The sequence below is a fragment of the Cnephaeus nilssonii genome, assembly GCF_951640355.1.
Source record: "Cnephaeus nilssonii genome assembly, chromosome: 5".
NCBI lineage: Eukaryota > Metazoa > Chordata > Mammalia > Chiroptera > Vespertilionidae > Cnephaeus > Cnephaeus nilssonii.
The window spans coordinates 82447926-82469730 of record NC_137076.1 but is presented as its reverse complement, the minus strand read 5'-3'; the positions used below and the strand labels follow the sequence as shown (position 1 = coordinate 82469730).

At 45.4% G+C, this 21805-nt stretch overlaps 1 protein-coding gene and 1 pseudogene across 4 annotated transcripts in view; one reads left to right on the top strand and one right to left on the bottom strand.

Moving 5' to 3' along the window:
* Positions 1–21805, top strand: part of FGF1 (fibroblast growth factor 1) — an 88962-nt gene that overhangs the window by 28586 nt on the left and 38571 nt on the right. Inside the window, exon 1 of one of the 3 annotated variants that reach the window (XM_079771678.1) lies at positions 17576–17692. The exons of the other annotated variants lie outside the window; for them this stretch is intronic. The gene's annotated coding sequence lies outside the window, so the exon portion shown is untranslated. Of the gene's footprint in view, positions 1–17575; positions 17693–21805 lie in introns of those variants that run through there. 3 annotated transcript variants of the gene reach the window in all.
* Positions 12777–13335, bottom strand: LOC307100569 (large ribosomal subunit protein uL6-like; annotated as a pseudogene). Its single transcript has one exon. The product of its transcript is annotated as a large ribosomal subunit protein uL6-like (transcript).

Genomic DNA, 21805 nt, shown 5'->3' with positions numbered 1-21805 from the left:
GGCAGTGGGAGCAGGGACATGGTTGGAACCTGACCTCAGCCTAAGAGTGTGGCTGTGTCTGTGTCCAATTCTAGGGCATGCAAGAGAATGTCTCTCCTTTAATCAGAAAAACAGCTCAAAGTGCATTCCTTTGTCACCTTTGGCTATGATTTTTTAAAAAATATTTTTATTTATTTTAGAGAGGAAAGGAGAGGGAGAGAGAGATAGAAACATCAATGGTGAGAGAGAATCATTGATCGGCTGCCTCCTGCACACCCCCCACCTGGGAACAAGCCTGCAACCCGATCGGGAATCAAACCATGACCTCCTGGTTCATAGGTGGATGCTCAATCACTGAGCCAAGCAGGCTGGGCTGGCTATGATTTTTAAGAAGCATTTGGAGGCATTTGGGTGGGCCAGGCTAGAGTAACATCACTCCTCTAACAGTGGCACCACCAGTTTTGGAGCCCTTACTTTGTTTTAGGTGCTGTACTCACTCTTACACGTGCCAATGAATCCTCCAACAACCATCCGCTGTTAGTCATATTTCATAGATAAGGATCGAGGGCTTGGTGAAGCTTCCAGGATCTTTTGTGGGTCCATGGTTAGAAGTATGTGAACATGTGATCTAGCTGCTGAGGCTGGGCTTGTGGCACTGTGTACGCTGCCTCTCGCTTTTCCTGCCTAAAATTTCCCCTTAGAATCTAAGCAAGAGCTGGCTAAGAGCTTTCATTGAAGAAAAAGTTTTCAATGTTATTGTTCTGTGTTTGTAGAAAAAACAAACTCTCCCATTTCACAATAATAAGGATGGTTAAATAGAAACATGACATGTAACCAAAGTAGGAAACCCAAGTGAGAACTCTGCATGGCCAGTCTTCCCCTAGCACAAGCCAGCTCCAGTATACTCAAGGCCTCAGCTTTGCTAGTTATGCAATTGTTTCCAAAGACATTATACTCAGCTCAGCCCAAAGCATGTGTGCGTCCACTCATCCATTTGCCAACCCAACTCTCTACCCATTCATCCACCCACCCATTCATCCACCCATCCATCCACTCATCCATCCATCCATCCATCCATCCATCCATCCATCCATCCACCCATCAATCCACCCATCCATCCACTTATCCGTCCATCCATCCATCCATCCATCCACCCATCCATCTACTCATCCGTCCATCCATCCATCCATCCGTCCATCCATCCATCCATCCATCCACCCACCCATCCATCCATCCACTCATCCATTCATCCATCCATCCATCCATTTAGTTTTTCATTTCACAATTATTGAGCCTACCACATACCAGGCATAGGGACCCAAATAAACCAGGTGGTTCTTTCCTTTGACAAGTTCACACTTGGGGCAGAAGCACCCCCTTAGTACAGTATATACGGGTACTAGACATTGGTTCAGCATGTGTGCAGTGAAAGTAGATAGGGAAGGGGAGTGGAGAGAGTTCGGCATGAGAAGGAGGGAATGAACTACCCCAGATCTCTCTGCGTCTCTCTTCTTAAATGTCTCAACTTAAATGTTGCCTTTTCAAGGCATCTTACCTGACCATTTATTCTAAAGTTGACATTACTTTTTATTCCCTCTCTTGGCTCCTTGACACTGTATTTGTCTTTCTTTGTCCTTTAATTCGGTGGTGTGGTCTGCAAAGTCCCAGGTACAATGCGGTTCCATTAGGACAGGGACTGCAACATTTTTCACAAAAATATCTCCAAAGCCTGACATAGGGTGGGCACTCTGTTTGTTGACTGAATGAATGAAGGTTTGTACTTTGGCCTGCAGGCAGTGAGGAATAATGAAGAATGCTTGAGCAAGAAAAGGACACGATCAGATTTGTGGTTTAGGAGGACAAGGCTGGAGATGTTGTGGATGAGGTGAGGAGAATAAGCTACACAGAGAAAAATTAGAAGCACTTGCCTGGGATTGGGGTCAAGATTTTGTTGGCCTGACCTAAGACATTGATGGTAGGGAAGGAAAGGAATAAAAAATATAAAGGATATTTAGGTTGAATCATTAGGAGATGCCTGTGGGCAGGAAGGGAAAGGGAATATGACTAAGGTCAGTTGTTTGGGATACTCTGTAACCAATGTCCTGTCATTAATTAAGGCAGAGGCAATTTGGGATTTGGGAGACATGGGTAGAATCTGAGGTAGACAAGGGCACCAGGGAGACAAAGAGAGTGCACACACTGTTGAGAGGACACGCTCTGAGGGATGCTGGCCTGCAAAGGGTGGCTAAAGGAAAAGAAGCCGGGACAGGATGCCAACCAAGGGCAGTTAAAGAGACGGAAGACCCAGAAGCCAGTGCTATTGTTGAAACCAGATAGAGGAGAACAGCCTAGAATGGGATTAAAAGCAGGAAAGTCCATGAGAGAGGGCTGTGGAGACCCTGGTTCAGGCTGCAGCATCTCCAGCCATGAGGAAGGTGGGTGCAATGGGCCAGATATTCTGGTGCTTAAAGAGAAGCCAGACAGCAGGAGTTCTAGGCAAAGTCTCCCAAATGGTAAATGTCAAATCTATTAAGAACAACCACAACCAGTGGTGGCTCCAGCAAACCAGATAGCCTCCGGCCACATCTGGCTCCTGGGTCATATGTTTACAACCCTGGTTTTGTCAGAGATCATGGCCTAGCTTTTCCAAGGAGAGATTTTAGAATCAGTTAAGGGATAATCCATGCATATTATTCTACAGCTTCTTTCCCCCCCCCACTCATCTATGTACATATACATCTAGCTCTTTTTCACTGCTGCCCAGTATTTGCTTGGCTGTATCATTCACTTTATCATTTCATTATTGATGCCACATGGTTTCCAGGTTGTTGTTATTGCACACCGTGCTACCGTGAAGCGCATTCATTGATCTCTGGACACTGGTGAATCCTTCCACAGGACAAATTCTTAACACTAGATCTGCCAGTCACAGATCGGCACATAGTGTGCTGTTTTTTCAAAGGACTTGTTGAAGTTGCTCTTCCCTCGAGCCTGGGAATGAAAAATGCAGGGAAGATGTATGTCTAAGGAAGCTTGTAAATGGAAAACAAAGCTTTAAAGGATCTCCACCTGACAAATATACCGGGTGGGGCAAACGTAGGTTTACAGTTGTTCATGTGGAAACGAATACAATAATTAATAAATAATAATACAAGAATAAACTCTGTGTTTTGCATACTCACAACTGTAAACCTACTATTGCCCCACCCTGTACAGCTTTCTTTTTAATCAAGATGCTGTGGGTAGGGTTGTATTTATGAATAGGTAACTCTTAGTCATGAATCAAATAACTAGAGAGAGAAAACTTTTACCTCTACTCTCCTTTGGTCATCCATCTTCTAGGCCTAGAGTCAATATTTGAAGAAGGCAGTTACTCCCTACGGCCCAATGAAACATGTGAAAAGAGTCCTGGTGTGGGAAACTTGTTCACAGATTTCAGGGAGATCAAAGGTTGAAGTCCATTAAATTTATTTTTTTAAACATGATTATACCCCTGGGATTTGGTATTTAATCTGTGAAATCATCGGTTTAATTATATTTTTCAGAAGATCATTCTTTGCCACCTGAGAGGGGAAAACCCCTCTCTCATCCTACAAAGAACACAAAAACACGCAGGAGAAACTAAGAGGAGGCCTCAACAGCCTCTTTGCAGGAGCCTTGTGTTTCAGCCCCGCAGGCGGCACACTTAGCTCAGAGCGCCCTCTTCTGGACTCGGGCTCCACTGCACCTGCCTGGGCCTAGCCCACCAAGACCATGACAAGTCTGATTTTGAGTGTCCAGAAAGCTGCTCCAATTCTAACTTCAACACATCTTTGAGTTTCTTCTGCCTTAGCCACTGAAACCCCAAGATGGTCTTCTTCAATATTTGTGCTATCTTTTCAGGTCTCACAGAACTCTGTCTCCTCTTTAAAAATGACTCCTTGGTTACTGTTTTCAAAAAATAGCCTCCTTAGATCTGAGTTAAGTCATTGGATTCCAGTTACGTTTAACTGTCGGGAATACATTCATGGTTTTGGGTAGGTGGGAACTAGGTCTGGAAGCCACAGGAGAAGGGCAGACAGTTCTAGGTGTCCTCACCCAATGCATTTGAGCAAAACATGGTTAAGAATGAGGTTTTCTATTTCACTCTAGAATGCAGTCAGAACCTTAAGTCATCCTCATATTTCCTCTATCCATTTAACAAATGTTTGCTGAGCACCTACTCTGTGCCAGGGAATGTGCTAGGAGCAGGATCACGGTAAGGGACAAGATGACGACAGTGTCGCTTTAATCCATCGTGTGTAATAACTAGGTGGTGTACTTATTGCAAAATGCTTGGAAATCTAAGCGCGTCATAATGGGTTCCTGGAGCCTCAATGAGGTGTTTTCAAATTACCTGTTAATCTATCACGTCCTGCTCCCATTACATTTAACTAGCTTATTCCTCTCAATTCAGAGATGGCTTCTTTCTCACTTCTTAAAAGGGGCTATTCAATCCTCCAAGAAACACGCTCATAATCTGTTAGGATAGGAAGGAGGAGGCAGGATGAAAGAAAACAGCTTTTCCAAATAACTGCCTGTTTTGCTTGGAGCCAGGGTGGGCAGAGCTGAGGCCGGGCCCTGTTTGGATGTGGCAGCCTGTGGTCACCTGGCACTGGCTTCGCAAACCCTGCTGGGGGAACCCAGCCCGCAGCCCACAGCTCCATCCGCACCCTGCCCATCCTCCAGGCAAGAGCTGCCCCTTCTCTCTCGCATTGGGGGATGGGAGCCATTTCCCAGACAGAGGGGCATCAGGTTCTGGAAAAGGTCGGCCCCAAGAAGCGGTGCTTCCTGCAACCAGACCCCGCATTTGTGGAGTTGACGACATCAATGACAGCTGGGGAACCAGGCAAGGTCATCCCAGACTGATAAGGGGATGACGCAAGGCCAAGGGCTGTGAAAAGTCAGGTCCCAACACAGCTCCCAACGAGATCCACTCGTTATTTATATTCTCTCTGACTTTTACTAAACTTTAGATGAACCTTGGAGAGGCAGACATCCTTTCTTCCTCGCTTCTCTTGGATTTATAACTGTAATACGATGCTTCTTTGGAAAGTCATGGATCCTTCTAGCCTGCTATCCAAAGTACACGTGAACTCGGCTTTTAAAAAAGCTAACCTCCCCCAAACCACTCCTGATTTCCAAAGCGATGGTTCTGAACGATTGTATTTTATGGGCTCACTCCATCAAAAGTCCTGAATGTTCAGGTGCTCTTTCCCCAGTGACACTGTTCAATTAAATCCAGTTCATTCAACTCAACTCAGCAAATATTTACTGACCTGAGCACTGTGTTAGAAAAAGACCCAGACATGCGCTCAGGAAATTCACAGACCAAGGGATGAGACGGATGAATAAATAAATCCTTTCAGTCCAGTGTGGTAAGCGCAATGATAGAATCATGTACAAGGCGGCGCTTGACAGCCTCTGCTTTCATGGAGTTATGGTCTGGAAAAAGAACCAGATGATAACTGTCACCTGAGTTTTAATGGGGCATCTGGCCAGGGGGTCCAGTAGGACACCCTTGAAGAAGTTGCAGTCGTGACTGAAAGATGGGTCAGGGCAAATTAGCAGTAGGGTGGAGGGAACAGTGGTCCAGGCCGGGGGGAGAGCATGTGCAAAGGAACTGTGGCAGGAGATCACAGACTGTAATCAAGGGACCAAAGCAAAGCTGGGGCCAGAGCCTGGGACTGGAGGGGGAGAGCTGGGTGGCTGGGCCAGAGAGGTCAGCAGGGCCAATCCCATGTAAGGCCTCGTCAGCCACGGCCTTCACTTCTGTGCACTCACTTCCTATCGGTGTGAAGGGGATCAGAGCATCGTCTACCCTGTGGGAGTGAGTGCATCCCTTTAGCACCAAGGCGTGTGCTGTCAGTATCAGCTGTAATTATCATCCTCATCATCGCACCAGGATGAGTCTGTGAGTGAGGGCCACGCTGGCCAGGTCAGATATGAGGTCTCAGAGGCCACAGAAATTAGCATAAACTCCTGTAAGAGGAACCATGGGCTTTCTGGAGACATTCTGAATGAGTGACCGGCTGGGCTGCTGACCACAAGGCTCAAAAACAACCACCAAGAGTTTATCCCCAAATACCCAGAAAAAAACCGAGACAGAGGAAGGACAGCGCCTCCCGAAGAAGGCTGACTATAAATGGAAAATTGCCCTGGGAGAAAACACATCTTATTTGATGTGAACCCATTTTTGACTCTGTCTGGAAATCCAGGGCAGAGGAAGTGGAGGGGACAGGGGTGAGCACGGGTGCCCAGGCCGAGGCTGCCGGTCTGGGGACAATGAGGAAGGTCTGCAGCAGCTGCCACGGCACCCACACCTCATGCCAGACGCTGAACAGACCCTGGGCTCCTGGACTGCTTCTGGGCTGTGGCATGTGCCCGGGGCTCAGTGTTGGCCCACAGCTGACATGGGGAGCGGGAGCTAGGCTGGGAAAAGGCAACATGGGAGAAGCCGCAGGGGAGTATGGGGAGCAGGGCTGGCGTTCCTGGGCCACTTCTGTCTCCTAAAAGGACTTGTCGCAGCACTGCGTGAGGTAGCAGATCCAGTAAGCGCTGAATAAATGTTAGCTTATAAATTAATCAGTACTCTCTTCCAAGCAACTTGGAGGCTCCATTACCCTCGGCTTTTAGTGCCAGTTCTACAACCCATTTGCTGGGTGGCACCGGGTAATTTCTGAACATGTCAGTGCCTAATATTTCTCATTTGGAAAGAACTGTGACCTTCCCATTTCAATGGCTCTACTTCAAAAATGTTAACCATAATAAAAGGCAACATTTGGTGACATGCTTCACTATGTGCCAGACACTGTTAAGAACCTTCCTGGGAGGTTAGAGCCCCGGTACTCAGACCTGGAGTCAGAAGGTCTGGGTTCGAATCCCAGACGGATCCCTTCCAGGATCCGTGGCTTTGAGCAATTCCTTAACCTCCCTGGGATCTGGTTTCTTCATCTGTGAAATGGGTTTGGTCATAGTACCCATGTCACAGGGTTCCGGGAAGACTGGATTAGGTAGCTCAGGAAGAGGCATCTAGTACAGTGTCCGGTACTGAGAGCGCTTACTGACCCTTCACGATGAGCATTATCATGAATTCTCCCCGTCTGTACTACCCAGTACCCTGTATTACAGCCCAGGAGACTGAGGCTAAAAAACGGTTACATGTCCCCACAATGAAATATCATTCAGTGATTAAATAAATAAATAAATAAATAAATAAATAAATAAGCTCTCAAGCCATGAAAAGACATGGAAGAAACTTAAACCCATATTACTCAATGAAAGAAGACAATCTGAGAAGGCGACATAGTGTATGACTTCACCTGGATGACATTCTGGAAATGGCAAAACTATGAAGACAGTAAAAAGATTAGTGAGTTCCGGAGCGGGAGTGAGGGGGGGGGGGGGAGTGGGGGTGCAGGAGGAGAAGGGGAGAGTAGGTGGAGCAAGGAGGATTTTAGGGCAGTGAAACTTCTCTGAATGATGCTAAATGGTACACACATGTCCAAACCCTTAGAATGTACAACACCAAGAGTGAACCCTGATGTCAAGTATGGGTGATCGTGAGGTGTCAGTGTAGGTTTATCAGATGCATCCCTCTGGTGGGGATGTTGATCATGGCGAGGCTGTGCATGTGTGGAACGGGGGGGGGCATATGGGAATTCTCTACCTTCCTCTTAATTTTGCTGTGAGCTAAAACAGCTCTAAACAATAAAGTCTATTAATTTTTTTTAAAAATTTACGTGGCACAGCTTCGGGAGGTGGAGCTGGGACTTGGAGCTCGCTGTCTGTGAGCTCAGCCAGGCTCCTCTTGCCCACTCCCCTCAGCAGCAGGGACACATCAGGCTCCTGCTGGCGGAAGCAAGTCACAGGAAGGAAGCAGGTGGAGACTCAGGAAGGAAGGGCGCTGGACACCTCTGGTTATCTTGGTGTGTTCATTGGTCTACAGGCCATCCCCAGCCCGCCCAGCAGCTTCCCTTCACCTCTGGTCTCCTCGCCTCTCTGAGCCCGGGCCCTGCCTGAATGGAGGTGTCTGTGGGAAGGAGGCGTGGACAGTGATGCACCACGGCCCCTCCACTGACACACACTCAGCTCCCAGTGGGGATAGCTTGGGCAGTGTGACCCCTAGGAATGAGCGTGTGTGTGTTCAGCTATGTATTTACACTTTACAATGTTGATCCTTCTGACTCAGTTCCCCCGACCCCCAACAACATAAGAAATTCCCATTTGCCACTTTAGTACATTTCAGAACTTGTGTCTTGTAGCTGATGGTATGTGTTGATCATATTTTCCCATGTGAAGAACAGAGTGATTGAGGGCTACCTATTTAGGATCTCTATCAGTAATGTGATATTAAAGCAAAATCTAGTGACTATAAACCTCTGTCATAGTTTCAAATAATGAGGCTAGGAGCCAAACTATAAAATGTATATGCAAGTTATGTGCCTTAAGTAATTTGATCCTCACAGAGTGTTGTGGGTTTCTTTGTTTGTTTGTTTGTTTTTGAGGTGGGAAGTATTATATCATCATTTTGTAGATGAGGAAACTGAAGCTCAGAGAGGTTATGTGACTTCCCAAGGGCACACAGCCACTAAGTAGTGGACTCCATAGACTGTTCACCTTTGCTGACCTTTTGAACCTTTTGCACATGTTATCTTGATAAATCCTCATGGATTCCCTCTCTCTCCTACTTTAAATGTCATGCCTAGCACAGTGCCTGGCAGAGTGGAGCTGTCAATCAATGCTGCGCTCCATCCCTCCCCTTGTACACTCCTCCTCCCACCACCTATCTGCTTCCCAAACTGGAGGATGCCTAAGAATCACCTGGGAAGGTTTATTACCATGTAGATTCAGTAGGTCTGAGCCAGGGCCAAGGAATTTGCATTTTATAACAAATGTCCCACATAATTCTGATGTTGGTGTTCCCTGGATCATACTTTGACAAACATTCATTATTCTGTGGGCTTTAAAAGAAAATCAATTTTTTGTATTTAAATCACCTGTTAAAAAGTGAAATAAGTCAGTCAGAGAAAGACAAGTATCACATGATCACACTCATATGTGGAATCTAAGTAACAAAATAAACTGATGAAGGCGTGGATCCAGAGACATGGAAGCATGAAACAGAGTGTGGAATCTCAGAGGGAAGGCGGGGGAGGGTGGGTAGGTGGGAGGTAATCAACCAAAGACCTTGAATGCATGTATGCATAACCCATGGACACAGACAATAGGGTACTGAAGGCCTGGGGTGAGGAGGAGAGGGGACGAGGGCAGCTGGAGGGGGGCAAAGGGGGAAAATAAGGGGTATAGATAATACTTTCAACAATAAAGAATTATTTTTAAAAATACAATAAAATAAATGAATGTGGTAAAAAGAAAAAAACCAGATAGTTCAAAAGAGTGGACAGTAAAAAGTATGTCTCTCCATGTGCAAGGGTGTTCGTGGCAGCAGTTTGGATAATAGTGAAAAGCTAAAGGCAGCATAAGTGTCCATCCCTAGAGAATACAGGCAAATACAATGTAGGCAATTGGAATGGTCAGAACTTACATAATTTACTTATTCAACAAACTAGAGGCCCAGTGCACGAAATTCGTGCACGGAGGGGGGTTGTCCCTCAGCCCAGCCTGTACCCTCTCCAATCTGGGACCCCTCTCACAATCCAGGACTGCTGGCTCCCAACTGCTTGCCTGCCTGCCTTCCTGATTGCCCCTAACCGCTTCTGCCTGCCAGCCTGATCACCCCCTAACCACTCTGCTGCCAGCCTGTTTGCCCCCAACTTCCCTCCTCTGCCGGCCTGGTTACCCCTAACTGCTCTCTCCTGCAGGGTTGATCACCTCCAACTGCCCTCCCTTGCAGGCCTGGTCCTTCTCAACTGCCCTCCCTTGCAGGCCGGGTGCCTCCCAACTGCCCTCTCCTGCTGGCCATCTTGTGGTGGCCATCTTGTGTCCACATGGGGGCAGGATCTTTGACCACATGGGGGCAGCTATATTGTGTGTTGCAGTGATGATCAATCTGCATATTACTCTTTTATTAGATAGGATAGAGGCCTGGTACAGGGGTGGGGGCCAGCTGGTTTGCCCTGAAGGGTATCCTGGATCAGGTGGGGGTTACCTTGGGGTGTGGGGCGGCCTGAGCGAGGGGCCTGTGGTGGTTTGCAGGCAGGCCACGCCCCCTGGCAATGCAAGCGGAGGCCCTGGTATCTGGAATTTATTTTCCTTCTACAATTGAAACTTTGTAGCCTGGAGCAGAGCCAAGCCTGGGGCTCCCTCCGAGGCCGGTAGCCATTTGTGTTGGGGTTATAATTGAAACTTTGTTGCCTTAAGCGGGTGGGCCCGGCCAGGGTGTGTGGAAAGCTTTGCTTCCCCTGTTGCCGGCGGCAACCCTGGCCTGCTCTCTTAAGCTCCATTCTGCTGCCATTTGTTTGAATTTGTTTACCTTCTATAATTGAAACTTGGTAGCTTGAGTGGAGGCTTAGGCCTGGCAAGGGCAGGCGGAAAGCTTGGCTTCCTCTGTTACCTAGGAAACCTTGCTCTCTGTGGCTGTAGCCATCTTGGTTTGGGTTAATTTGCATACTCGCTCTGATTGGATGGTGGGCGTGGCTTGTGGGTATGTTGGAGGTATGGTCAATTTGCATATTTTTCTATTATTAGATAAGATATTACAGATAATACATCAAAATGGATAGTCTCGGATACAATGTTGAGTGAATAAAAGCAAATTGTCGAACTATATATACAGAGCACACTGCTTGTGTGTCTGTCTTGGCCATACACACACACACACACACACACACACACACACACACACAAATCATAATAGTAGTTGTCTTGGAGGAGGAGATAGAAATATTATGAAGAGAAACAAAGGGAACTTCAACTTTCTCTCTAATGTTCTATTTCTTTTCCATAAAAAAAATCTGAACTAAATTTGAGAAAATGTTAACACTGGTTACATCTGGGTAGAGTGCACACAGGTGTTTATTGCTACTTCTTTTTTGTTTTTCTTAAATAAAAGGAAAGCCGACTCTGTCGTCCCTGGGCATCGTTTCTTTCCCTGAAGGCAGCCTGATGTTATTTTATTTGTACCTGCCAAGGTCAGTCTGTACCTTAACAAGCATGGAAATCTAATCTGATTCTCCCCCACCCTCTCTAGGACCTGGTCTTATTAATTAAATTATCTTTTGATATTCAATTGTTCCAGTCCCTTTCCTATAGGTTTCTTCTTATTGACAAATATCCTCAGGTCTCTCATTTAAGAAAATTCTCCATTCTCCAGTTCTCTCCATTCTTACTTCCTCAAGAAATGATTTTCTCTTGGTGTGACCACAGTCCTCCCGGGAGGGTAGTGTGGACTCGCTGCCTCCGATTCCTCATCACTGACTAAAGCATTTCCTCCCCTCTTCTGGATTCCCCATCCACCCATCTGTGGGAGCAGAACTCAATGATCATTTCTTGATCTTTATGTTTCTTGACTCTTTTGCACTCTGATACTTTTGGTCACCCCTTTCTTGACCCTGTTTCCTGCTCTGACTTCCGTAAGCATTCTTCATCAGTCTTTTTCTTCTTTGACTCAGCTCCCCTTCTCTCGCAGCCATATTGGGACTCCCCCACGCCCACCAATTCTGTCCTCTTCTCTCCACTGATGACCTCACCAAGCCCCTGCTCCAACCACAATGAGCATTTTGGTGAAGATACTCATTTCCTCTTGAGTTCTCTTCCTAAGTGGCTTCAGAACCACATTTCCAACTGTCTGAGGAGCACACCCACCTCAATGTCCTACATACAGCAAGCTCAGCCTGCCAAATTCAACACACTTACCCTTCGGGAATTCTGTATTTCAGTGCATCTCAAATTTAATAATATGCATATGGATCACCTGGGGTGTCTTGCTAGATGAAGCTTCTGATTCTGTAAGCCTGGGGTGGGGCCTGAGATTCTGCATTTATAACAAGTACCTGGGTGATGTCTATGCTGCTGGTCCAAGGACCCCACTTTAGGTAGCAACATGCTAGAGAGATTTCCGTTCTCCAGGTCAAGGGTTAACTCTGCAAATCAGAACCAACTGGGGATTGCGCTAGTTATAGCATGGTTTAATAAATGTGCATATGGCCACGGAAAACAGTTTGGTGGTTCCTGAAAATACTAAGAATAGAGTTACCACATGACCCAGTAACCCTTCTTATTTTCTACCCGAAAAACTCAAAAACATTTATTGGCAAAGATATATGCACCCCTATGTTCATTGCAGCATTATTCACAGTGGCCAACACATGGGGACGACCAACGTGTCCTTCAATAGATGATTGGATAAAGAAGATGTAGTACATATACAATATAGAATACTGTCCAACCATAAGAAAAGGTGAAATACTGCCTTTTGAAACAACATGGATGGACCTGGAGGATATTATGCTAAGCGAAATAAGTGGGTCAGAAAAAGCTAAGAACCATATGATTTCACTCATTTGTGGGATATGAAACTGAAACTTATAGACACAGACAACAGTATGGTGGTTACCAGAGGGAAGGGGGTAGGAGTAGTAAAGGGTAAAGGGGGCCAAATATATGGTGATGGAAGATTATTTTCCTTTGGGTGATGGGCACACAAGGCACTATATAGATCATGTATCATAGAAACATACACTTGAAACCTATATGATCTAAATTAACCGATGTCACCCCAATAAATTTAACTTAAAAAATAATAAAATAAAATATCACAAATAAGTATGAGGAATCACCTGGCATCTTGCTCATGCTTTAACTGGACAACTTAGACCTTATTCATCAGGCTGCTGAACTGTTCCTTTTTCAGAAATAGACATGCTATCCAAAAATTTTCTGATATCCTTGTTTTTAACTGTTGTGGCTTGCTGAATCAAAGCAGCTGCATTTATTCAATATCATTTCCTTCAAGAATTAACTCATCTTTTTGGGCTTGAGTTCCTGAACAAGCAATATCTGACCTCATCCAAACCCTGTGGACATATTTTTCACTCAAGAAATTTCTGATTTCAACAAGAGAAACATTCTCTGGGATTATGACAATGATGGCGAAGTGAGCGTACACAGACCTCACCTTGTAATGGAAGCCCAGTGTGACACCCTTGATCATGTTCTGTACATGACTGCAGATAGTGTGAATGGTAGCCAATTCCTTCCTATTTCCCCACCATTTGTCAACCGGAGCCTCTTCTTTTTCTTTCCAAGGAGACTGAGTTCTACATTGATGTGATTGAAGTTCCTCCGCGGGGTGCCTCTGGGGCCCTTTGCAATAACTGTGTGTCCCATCCCATTTTCTGGGACCTCGACAGTTGGATTGCTGAGAGTGGTCTTCATTCACAATAGATGTGGTAAAGCTTACTGTCATATTTTTAAACTGACTGACTATCGGAGAACATTTCCAGCAAGTGCTATGAAGGAAAATTTTGAGTTCTAAGATAGAGAAAATCTGAGAAGGGGCAGCTTAATCAGAATTTCAGGAAAGATCCTTCTGCAGAGATGACATCGGAGCTGAAATATGAACACTGAGGAGATGGACACACAAAGGTCTAAGAAAAGAGAAGCATTTCAGGCTGAGGGAACAATGTTTCAGGCAGAGGAATAGCAAATGCAAAATGCTGTGGCAGGTCCATGCTTGGTGAGTTCAAGGAAGAGAAGGAAAGCCAATGATGTAGGTGGAGCACAATGAACAAGGGAGGAAATGAGTGGGAGGAGGCCATGAAGAGGCTGGAGCCTGATCATGAGCCTGTAGGACACAGTCTTCCTATGGATAGAGCAACAGGAAGTCATGAGAAGTTTTTAAGCAGCAAGGGGTGTGAGCTGACTTAAGCAATCTGCTGTAGGAGGGCAAAAAAATTGAAACAAGGAGGCAGATAAGAAATAACGATGGTTTGGAACAAGGTGGCAGTAATGGAGATGATAGAAGAAGTCAGACAGGATATATTTTGGAGATAGAACTAATAGGACTTGCTGGTGAACTGAATGGAGTGAGAAGGAGAGAAAAAGAATGACTTCTCTGTTTGGGGGGCTGAGGCACTGGGGACATTTATTGTTTTGAAATTTTTGAGAAAGAAAAGCTGGGAAATTGGGTAGAAGGAATCAACTGTTCTGCCTGGGCCATCTTAAGTTTAAGATAATTATTGGGCATCCATGTGGAGATGTTGAGCAGGAAGTGTGTTGTAAGACCTGGCTATAAATTATCTTTCCAGCCTTACCTCCCTCTCCCATGAACTCATCATATATAAGCCATCCTTAATTCAAAGTGTACTGCTTCCTCTTCTCACCTTGCATTTCCCCAACTCTGTTCCTTGCCCATGTAGTGTCCCCTGTCCAGTGTACCTGCCAATCTTGGTCTTTTGAGACCCTAATCATGTATACAAACCATCTCAAATAACCGCTCCTCCCCTATATCTCCATCCTCAGTGCTTTGTGCCTCCTGGGAACTCCCATTAAAATGTGATGTCTTATTTGCAAAATTCATCACACCTCCCCACCCAATGTATATTTACCTCCCCTGCTGGGCTATAAGTTCCTGGAGGGCAGGACTGGCATCCTGTCCTTTAGGACATCTTTCATGATATCCACAAACGTGCCCAGCACATAGAAGGCTATTCATTAAATGTCTTGAATAAATGAGTGACTAGGACATGTCCTGAGATGATAGTCTGAGGTTAACCTAGAAATTGGTGATCAAAGGTGGGAAGTTTTCTTAACCCTGGCGGACCTGTTGATTGCTGAGTCTCTGGGTCATTGGCATGAAACCACCTAGTGCAATGCTAAGAGCCTTGGCACATGTACGTCATTGTGTATCTCCATATAGTAATGTCCATAATCTGCTTGGGGCCAAGGGTATATTCTTTTATAAAATATCTGAATCTTATTTATGAACTCACTAAAGAAGCCCATTATTAGAAAAGCTGGTAGTATATTCTTTCCTAAGAAAAATGCTTACAGTGTAGTCAGCATCACTGCTGCTCCATGCCCAATTTTGATCAGCTGCACTTTGATCCACTTTGCTTTCTGTTTGTGCATGTACCTTATGCTGGGGCACCAGAAACTGGTGTTGAATCCTGATCATTTTACACCCTTGTGCCCCATCTGTCCATGAGGCTTCATTAAAATCAGACTGATTTATTCTCGTGCGTTTTGCTTCACCATGTGCCAGGTCATGGATTCTGAAGTAGGGAAGAGACAATGACAGGTCAGATCAGATACTGGGTAGTGGGGTCTTTGTATGCAAGCTGACAGGCACCTAGAACGTGAGAGAAAGACAAGATAGAAATGGAGAGTAGTGACTTTGGAAGGAGGCCGGGGTGTGACCTCAGCTCAGAAGGGTGTGAGAGGGAAAGGATGAAGAAGGAAGGGTATGAAGGCTGAGGGAGATTAACAGAGTAATACAGACGGTCCCTGACTTACAGTGGTTTGACTTATGATTTTTCAACTTTATGATGGTGTGAAAGTGATATGCATTCAGTAGAAACTGTACTTCAAATTTTGTATTTTGATCTTTTCTGGGCCCAGGGATATCCAGTGCAATACTTTCTCATGATGTGGGGTAGCAGCAGTGAGTACAGCTCTGTCAGCTATGTGATCACGAGAGTCAACACTGATACTCTACAGCGTATTCACTGTGTGTGATGATTCTACCCAACTGTAGGCCAATATAAGTGTTCTGAGCACATTTAAGGTAGGCTAGGCTGAGCTATGAATGGTCAGTAGATTACGTGTATTTTCGACTGACAATATTTTCATCTTACAATGTAACCCCATCAGAAGTTGAGGAGCATTTGTATAAACATAAAGGATAGAGAAGTAATGGAGGCTATTGCAGGAGGATGGTAAAATAACATTATCAATACCAGCACTTAGGCCCTACCGGGTTTGGCTCAATGGATAGAGCATTGGCCTGCAGACCAAAGGGTCCAGGGTTCAATTCCGGACAAGGGCACGCACCTCGGTTGCAGGCTCCTCCCTGGCCTGGGCCCTGGTTGGAGCAAGTGCAGGAGGCAACCAATCAATGTGTTTCTCTCACATAGATATTTCTCTCTGTCTTTCCCTCTCTCTAAAAGATCAATGGAAAAATATCCTCGGGTGAGGATTAACAACAACAACAATAAAATACCAGCACTTAGCACCTACTAACTGTTGGTTACTTGCCAGGAATTGTGATAAGGGCTTTATACAGATTATCTGATTCACTTTTCCCATGACCTTAGAGTAGGTACTATTATTTAACCCATTTTACATATAAGGAACTTAGGATCAGAGAGGTTAAGTAACTTGCTCAGGGTGACGGAACTCACAAGTAGAAGAGCTGGGATTCTGACCCAGTTCTGTTGGATGCCAAAGTCTATGTTTATAATCATCGTTTTATGCCACCTTCTGATGTTGATTCAGGGACATTTCCTACCACCATGCCTGCTGGAGGGTGAGAAACTCAATGTCTCTCAACACCCCCAAAGAGTGAGGTGGTGGGTGATGAACTAAGTCGGAGGTGTAGTTCAAAAGCCCAGCTATGACTGAGCTGTCTGCCAGTCCGTCGAGCACTCAGAGCAGAGATGCTCATCACCGCTAGAGAATACTCACTCCATTGTGTCAGGCCCCACCTAAATGTTTTTTTATTGTCTGCTCTTCACCATGAGTAATGCCACTTTCCATTTTAAGCCGGGAGCTTCATGAGATGACCACGTTATAAGCCAGGATTTAAAGCTAAGTGCTGCCTGGGGGATTACTCACCCACTTCAAGACGGGGCCAACATCACACTCTCCCACTCAAGACGCCACTGGAATATCTTATTCCTTGCCAAAAGCTAAAGGAAATCTAGTTTCCCTAGAATCAGACTAGGAATGGTGCCAGGTTATCAAGAAGCTGGCGAGTTAACTGGTTCTCCATGTGGAACTACTGTGGTTGTTCTGGTTCCCGCCTGTATAGTAAGGTTTAATGGCTCATTCACTAATTTAATATTGGCAGAGGGCCTACTATGTGCCAGGCACTCTGCTCCATGATGGATATACTACAGTGAGCTAAATGGCTGTGGGGGCTAACAGTCTAGGGGAGGATAAGCAGACAATTATAATAAAATGCTATAACCAGTATAATAAATGATATGACATGGGAAGCTCAGCAAGTTTGGGGAACCAACAGCTAAGGATTTATGCCAAAGGAGGTATGAAGGACAAGTAGGAACTGGCTAGGCTAGGTTTCTTAATTTTAAACAGCCCAAATTGACTTTGACTGATATAAGCAGAAAGAGAGTTTAGAGAACCTGGGTTGCCCACAGCATCACTGGGAAGGTGTAGTGGCCTAGCATCACACTGCAGGAATGATCCAGACAGAACTAGACATGTACGTGTGTGTGTGTGTGTGTGTGTGTGTGTGTGTGTGTGTGTGTGTGTTGCAGGGGTGGGTATCCCTCAAATATGGGAGGGGGGCTTCAGATGCTGAGCAGTCAAAGGATGACAAATGTCCAGGACAGCAGGTAGAAGAAAGGAATGTGGGGAGGCTGTCTCAGAATGACCTAAGATCTTCTGAGTCAGAGAAACCAAAAGGAACAGCTAAAAGAGAGTGCTGACTTACTGAGGCAAGCAGCTGAGGCAGGCAGCCAGGCTCACAGGGGTTTCCTTGGTGAGTGAGGTTTGCTGCTCAACCAAAGACTTCGAGGCCTCTGTGGGGAAACCAGCTGTGTGACAGCAGGTAAGTCGGAACAATGTTTTAAGTCTTTCCTTTCATGCCAGTGTTCCTGAGGCTTTTCTGGAAGGCCATAGTTCTCAGTATATGCCTTTATATTACAGGGCCCACCTAAGTCAGAAGAGATGTTCTCCACATAATAGTTGGAAAAGATGTTTGGGATAATGATAATAGCCAACTTTTATTGCTGTGCTCACGTGCACTTAGATGCATTATTTCAGTTAATCCTCATAATAAGCCTGTCAGACAAGCAGACAGAAGCACAAAGATTAGAAATGACTTGGCCAAGATCTTAGCAAATTGTAGAGCTGGGATGCAAATGGAGACCTACTTTATTGTAACTAAGAGTCTGATGACAGAAGACAAGAAGTGAGGATCAGATTTTAAAAATGGTCATTAGAGAGGGAGAAAACTATTGTTTCTATGCTAAGTACATGATGAGGGACTGGAAGCCTAACCCCCCAGCTATTACCTCTCTCATGGGCACCATTTTGAATCTTAAGGTCAGCTATTGCTCCCTACTGAGAAATTTCCAATTCTATCCAAGGGAAAAAAAGCCCTGTTTTCCTAGAGGGAGCCTTAAGTGAGAAACTTTTAGCATTAACTCAGGCTATTGACCCCTAGACTGCAGCAAGAAGTATATATAGTATTTTTAAAATTTATTTTTTATTGTTGAAAGTATTACAGATGTCCCCTTCCCCCCCCCCCAGGCCTTCACCACACTATTGTCTATGTCTATGAGTTATGCATATATGCATATAAGTTCTTCAGTTAATCTCTTCCCGCTGCCCCCCACCCTCTCTTCCCACTGAGATTCATCAGTCTATTACATGCCTCCGTGTCTCTGAATCTGTTTTGTTTGTCAGTTAATTTTGTTCATTGGATTGCACATATGAATGGGATCTTGTGATACTTACCTTTCTCTGACTGGCTTATTTCACTTAGTATAATACTTTCCAGGTCCATCCATGTCTTTTTTACTGCTGCATAGTATTCCATTGTGTAAATGTACCACAACTTTTTTATCCACTCATGTACTGATGGACACTTGGGCTGTTTCCAGATCCTAGCTATTGTAATTTTGAATGGATTTTTTAAAATAAAAATGTCTCTGACTACACAAATAATATATGCTACTGGTTAAAAAAAAATAGGGAAATATGGAAAAATATAAAGAAGAAAATAAAAATCCTTGTGACTTTACCAGCCAATGATGGCTGTTGTCACATTTTTGGGTGCATGTGTGTAATCTGTAGTCTTTTTCCAATGCATATGTATAGGTATTATATTTTAAATTCATAGTTTGGAATATCTTAAATAACTGTTGTTTTAATTTCATCCCTTTCCTGAAGGGAGAATTTACCACCATATGCAATTTTGCAAATGTACTAAATGAACATCAGTAGAGTAGAGCATTATAGGGAATGCAAGTTAGTTTGTTCAAATGAGTGGGCAGATGACATGACGTGCCCGGGGGTGCACTGGAGATAGGGTATGTGCCTGGTTCTTTAAGGAGGACTTGGTTTTTCATTATTTATTAATATTTCTAGCTGGTAAGCATTATCTGAAAAAATGTTTAACATAATGATAAACCTAATCAAGCAATCATTTACTTATTAGGGAGAGATTTATTCCACATTCTACCATGTGGGTGATATTCAACAAGTTATGCAGTTTCTAGGACTGAGCATCAAGTGGAATCTTGGTTCTGATCCCACTTCCCCTTCTCTGGCCTAGGGGACCGCAACTCTTTCCACATCCCGGTCAAAAGGCAGCTCAAAACCCCATGGTCCGACACACAGTGACTTGGCTTTCTCCAGGAGAAATGAAATCTGGCCTTTACAGTCCCCTCTGAACATCTCTTCTCGGAGCCCATGTGACTGAAGCCAGCACAAAGCTAGGTCTATTTGGTCACTGCTGTTGTCAACTCTTGGCACATCCAGTGCCAGCCATCTCCTGTCGTTTTCCCAGCTCATCAAAACAACGTCCTACCAGTTCAGGAGCCCCGTGTGCTTTCTCTGTGCTGCCCAGACATCTGTTTTGTGTTGGGAGTCAGGGGCCGGTCAAGTGCTTGCACAACGCAGCTGGATTTGCTGATATAAACAAAGTTGCTCGCATGTGAGTTTTCTGACCCTGAAAAGGCCCCAAAGAACTATACTCAGGCCTCCAGCAGGACTTTACCCTCAGTCCAGGGGACAAGGAAAACGAACTTGAATTTAGTTAATAAGTTATAGCCAAGAGGAAAGCGAAGCACCAGGTTCCTCTCTTTCCTTCCCTGTCTCCACGTAACCCTTTTCTTACCGGGCCATTCCTCATCCTGAACTGAGGTGATGTCATTGCCAAGTGCATCCATGTGGTGACCCAGGAAGCCAAGGGGTAACAGTAGATGCTCTACCTCATACCCCTAGTTCAGAGCTCCTTCTACCCTTGCTTTTTTTGCTCTGTTTTTTTCATTCTTCTTTAGATTATATCTTTACTTACAAAGTAAACAGTTAAACAATACATAAGTGTCTATTATAAAAGTTAATAATCTCTCCCTGGCTGGTGTGGCTCCTTTGGTTGGGCATCGGCCCATGCACCAAAAGACTGCCGGTTCGATTCCCAGGCAGGGCACATGCCTGAGTCACAGGCTCAGTTCTAATTAGGGGGCGTGCAGGAGGAAGCCAATCAATGTTGCACTATCACACTGATGTTTTTCTCTCTCTTTCCCTAAAAATTAATTTAAGGATCTTTAAAAAAAAAAAAAGATACTCATACTTGGGTTCAGTGTGGCAATTGGCAAATTAGTATGGTTTCCCCAGGCTTTTGTTTCTGAAGCGACTTCTAAGTGTAGAGCGTGCCTTTCCAGCAAAACTAATAAGCTGCACGGCATGGCATGGATCAGCACTCCCCCTGCCCACCCTCCTTTCTTTCAACAAATATTTATTAAACACATATTATGTTCCAAGCCTGTGCAGGACGCTGGAGAGAAAAAAATGGACAAGGACTCTGCCCTAATGGAGCAAAGTCAAGGGGGAGAAACGGTTCAGTAAAAGCTCCAGTGAAATACAGAGGGGTTAGGGGAACTTGGCTGGGGCGCTGGGCCAGACCTGGGGCCGGTGGACGGGAAGTTATGTCTGAGGAAATCTGGGGTGAAGTCTGAAGAAGGAGGAATATCCTGGGGGCTGACAGGGCAATGTCGGCCAAGGGAGGTCCAGGCCAAGGGAAAAGCAAGTCCAAAAGCCTGGAGGTGAGAGCGAACCTGGCACATTTTCAAACTGGACGTTCAGTTCTGTTAGAGGCCAGGTGGATTCAATGCCGGGGAACCCTTGGGCCTTCTTACTCAATACTAAGCCCAGGAGAGCTTGGAGGCAGGTGGGCCACTGGTCGTGCCTCAGGAAATGGCTGGGATATAAGCTCCACGGCAGTAAGACTGCGGACTTTGTTCACCATCCGAGAATGGGGACAGGAACATAGACTCTTAATAACCATTTGTTGAGTGAATGAATGAAGTGCCCTGAAGAGGACCTCAGCCATCTCCTCTGGTGTCACCAAGCCCCACCGAATCATAAGGCCAGGAGGCATATTGAGAGCCGGCTGTTCCCCTCCCTTTCCTCCGAGTGTCTGACCTGCCCTCAAACCTCCCAGAGATGACACCGTCTTGTAGATAGCATGACTCGGAAATTCAGTTCTTAAGGTCAGACACATGCAGCTGAGGGACAGACGACTTGTCCAGTCATCTGGTGAGTCAGGACAGGATGCAGAAGAGCAGGGACAAGAGTCCTTAGTGCCCAGCCCGGCAGGTCAGGCAGAGAGGAACTCCGGCTCCATAGCACTATTTGTTATCTACTAAGATGCCTGGTGCCTCACTTCCAACCCGACTATTGAAGAGGAAGACGCCCACATTCCCCCAAAGCAGCACCATTTCACCTGGAAATTCTATTTCCCGGCATATTTGGTGGGAGGTGGGATTTTTAAATCCCAGTTTAGCTCTTCTCCTGGGACTGTGCACTGGCTGAATGCTGCTGTCTGTCTGAGAGAAGGCCACTGGGCCATTCTACCCAAGATACCCTGGTGGAGGCTGTGCAGAGTGGCTAGCACATTTGGCCCACACCCACATCTACTGTCTTATCTAAGGTC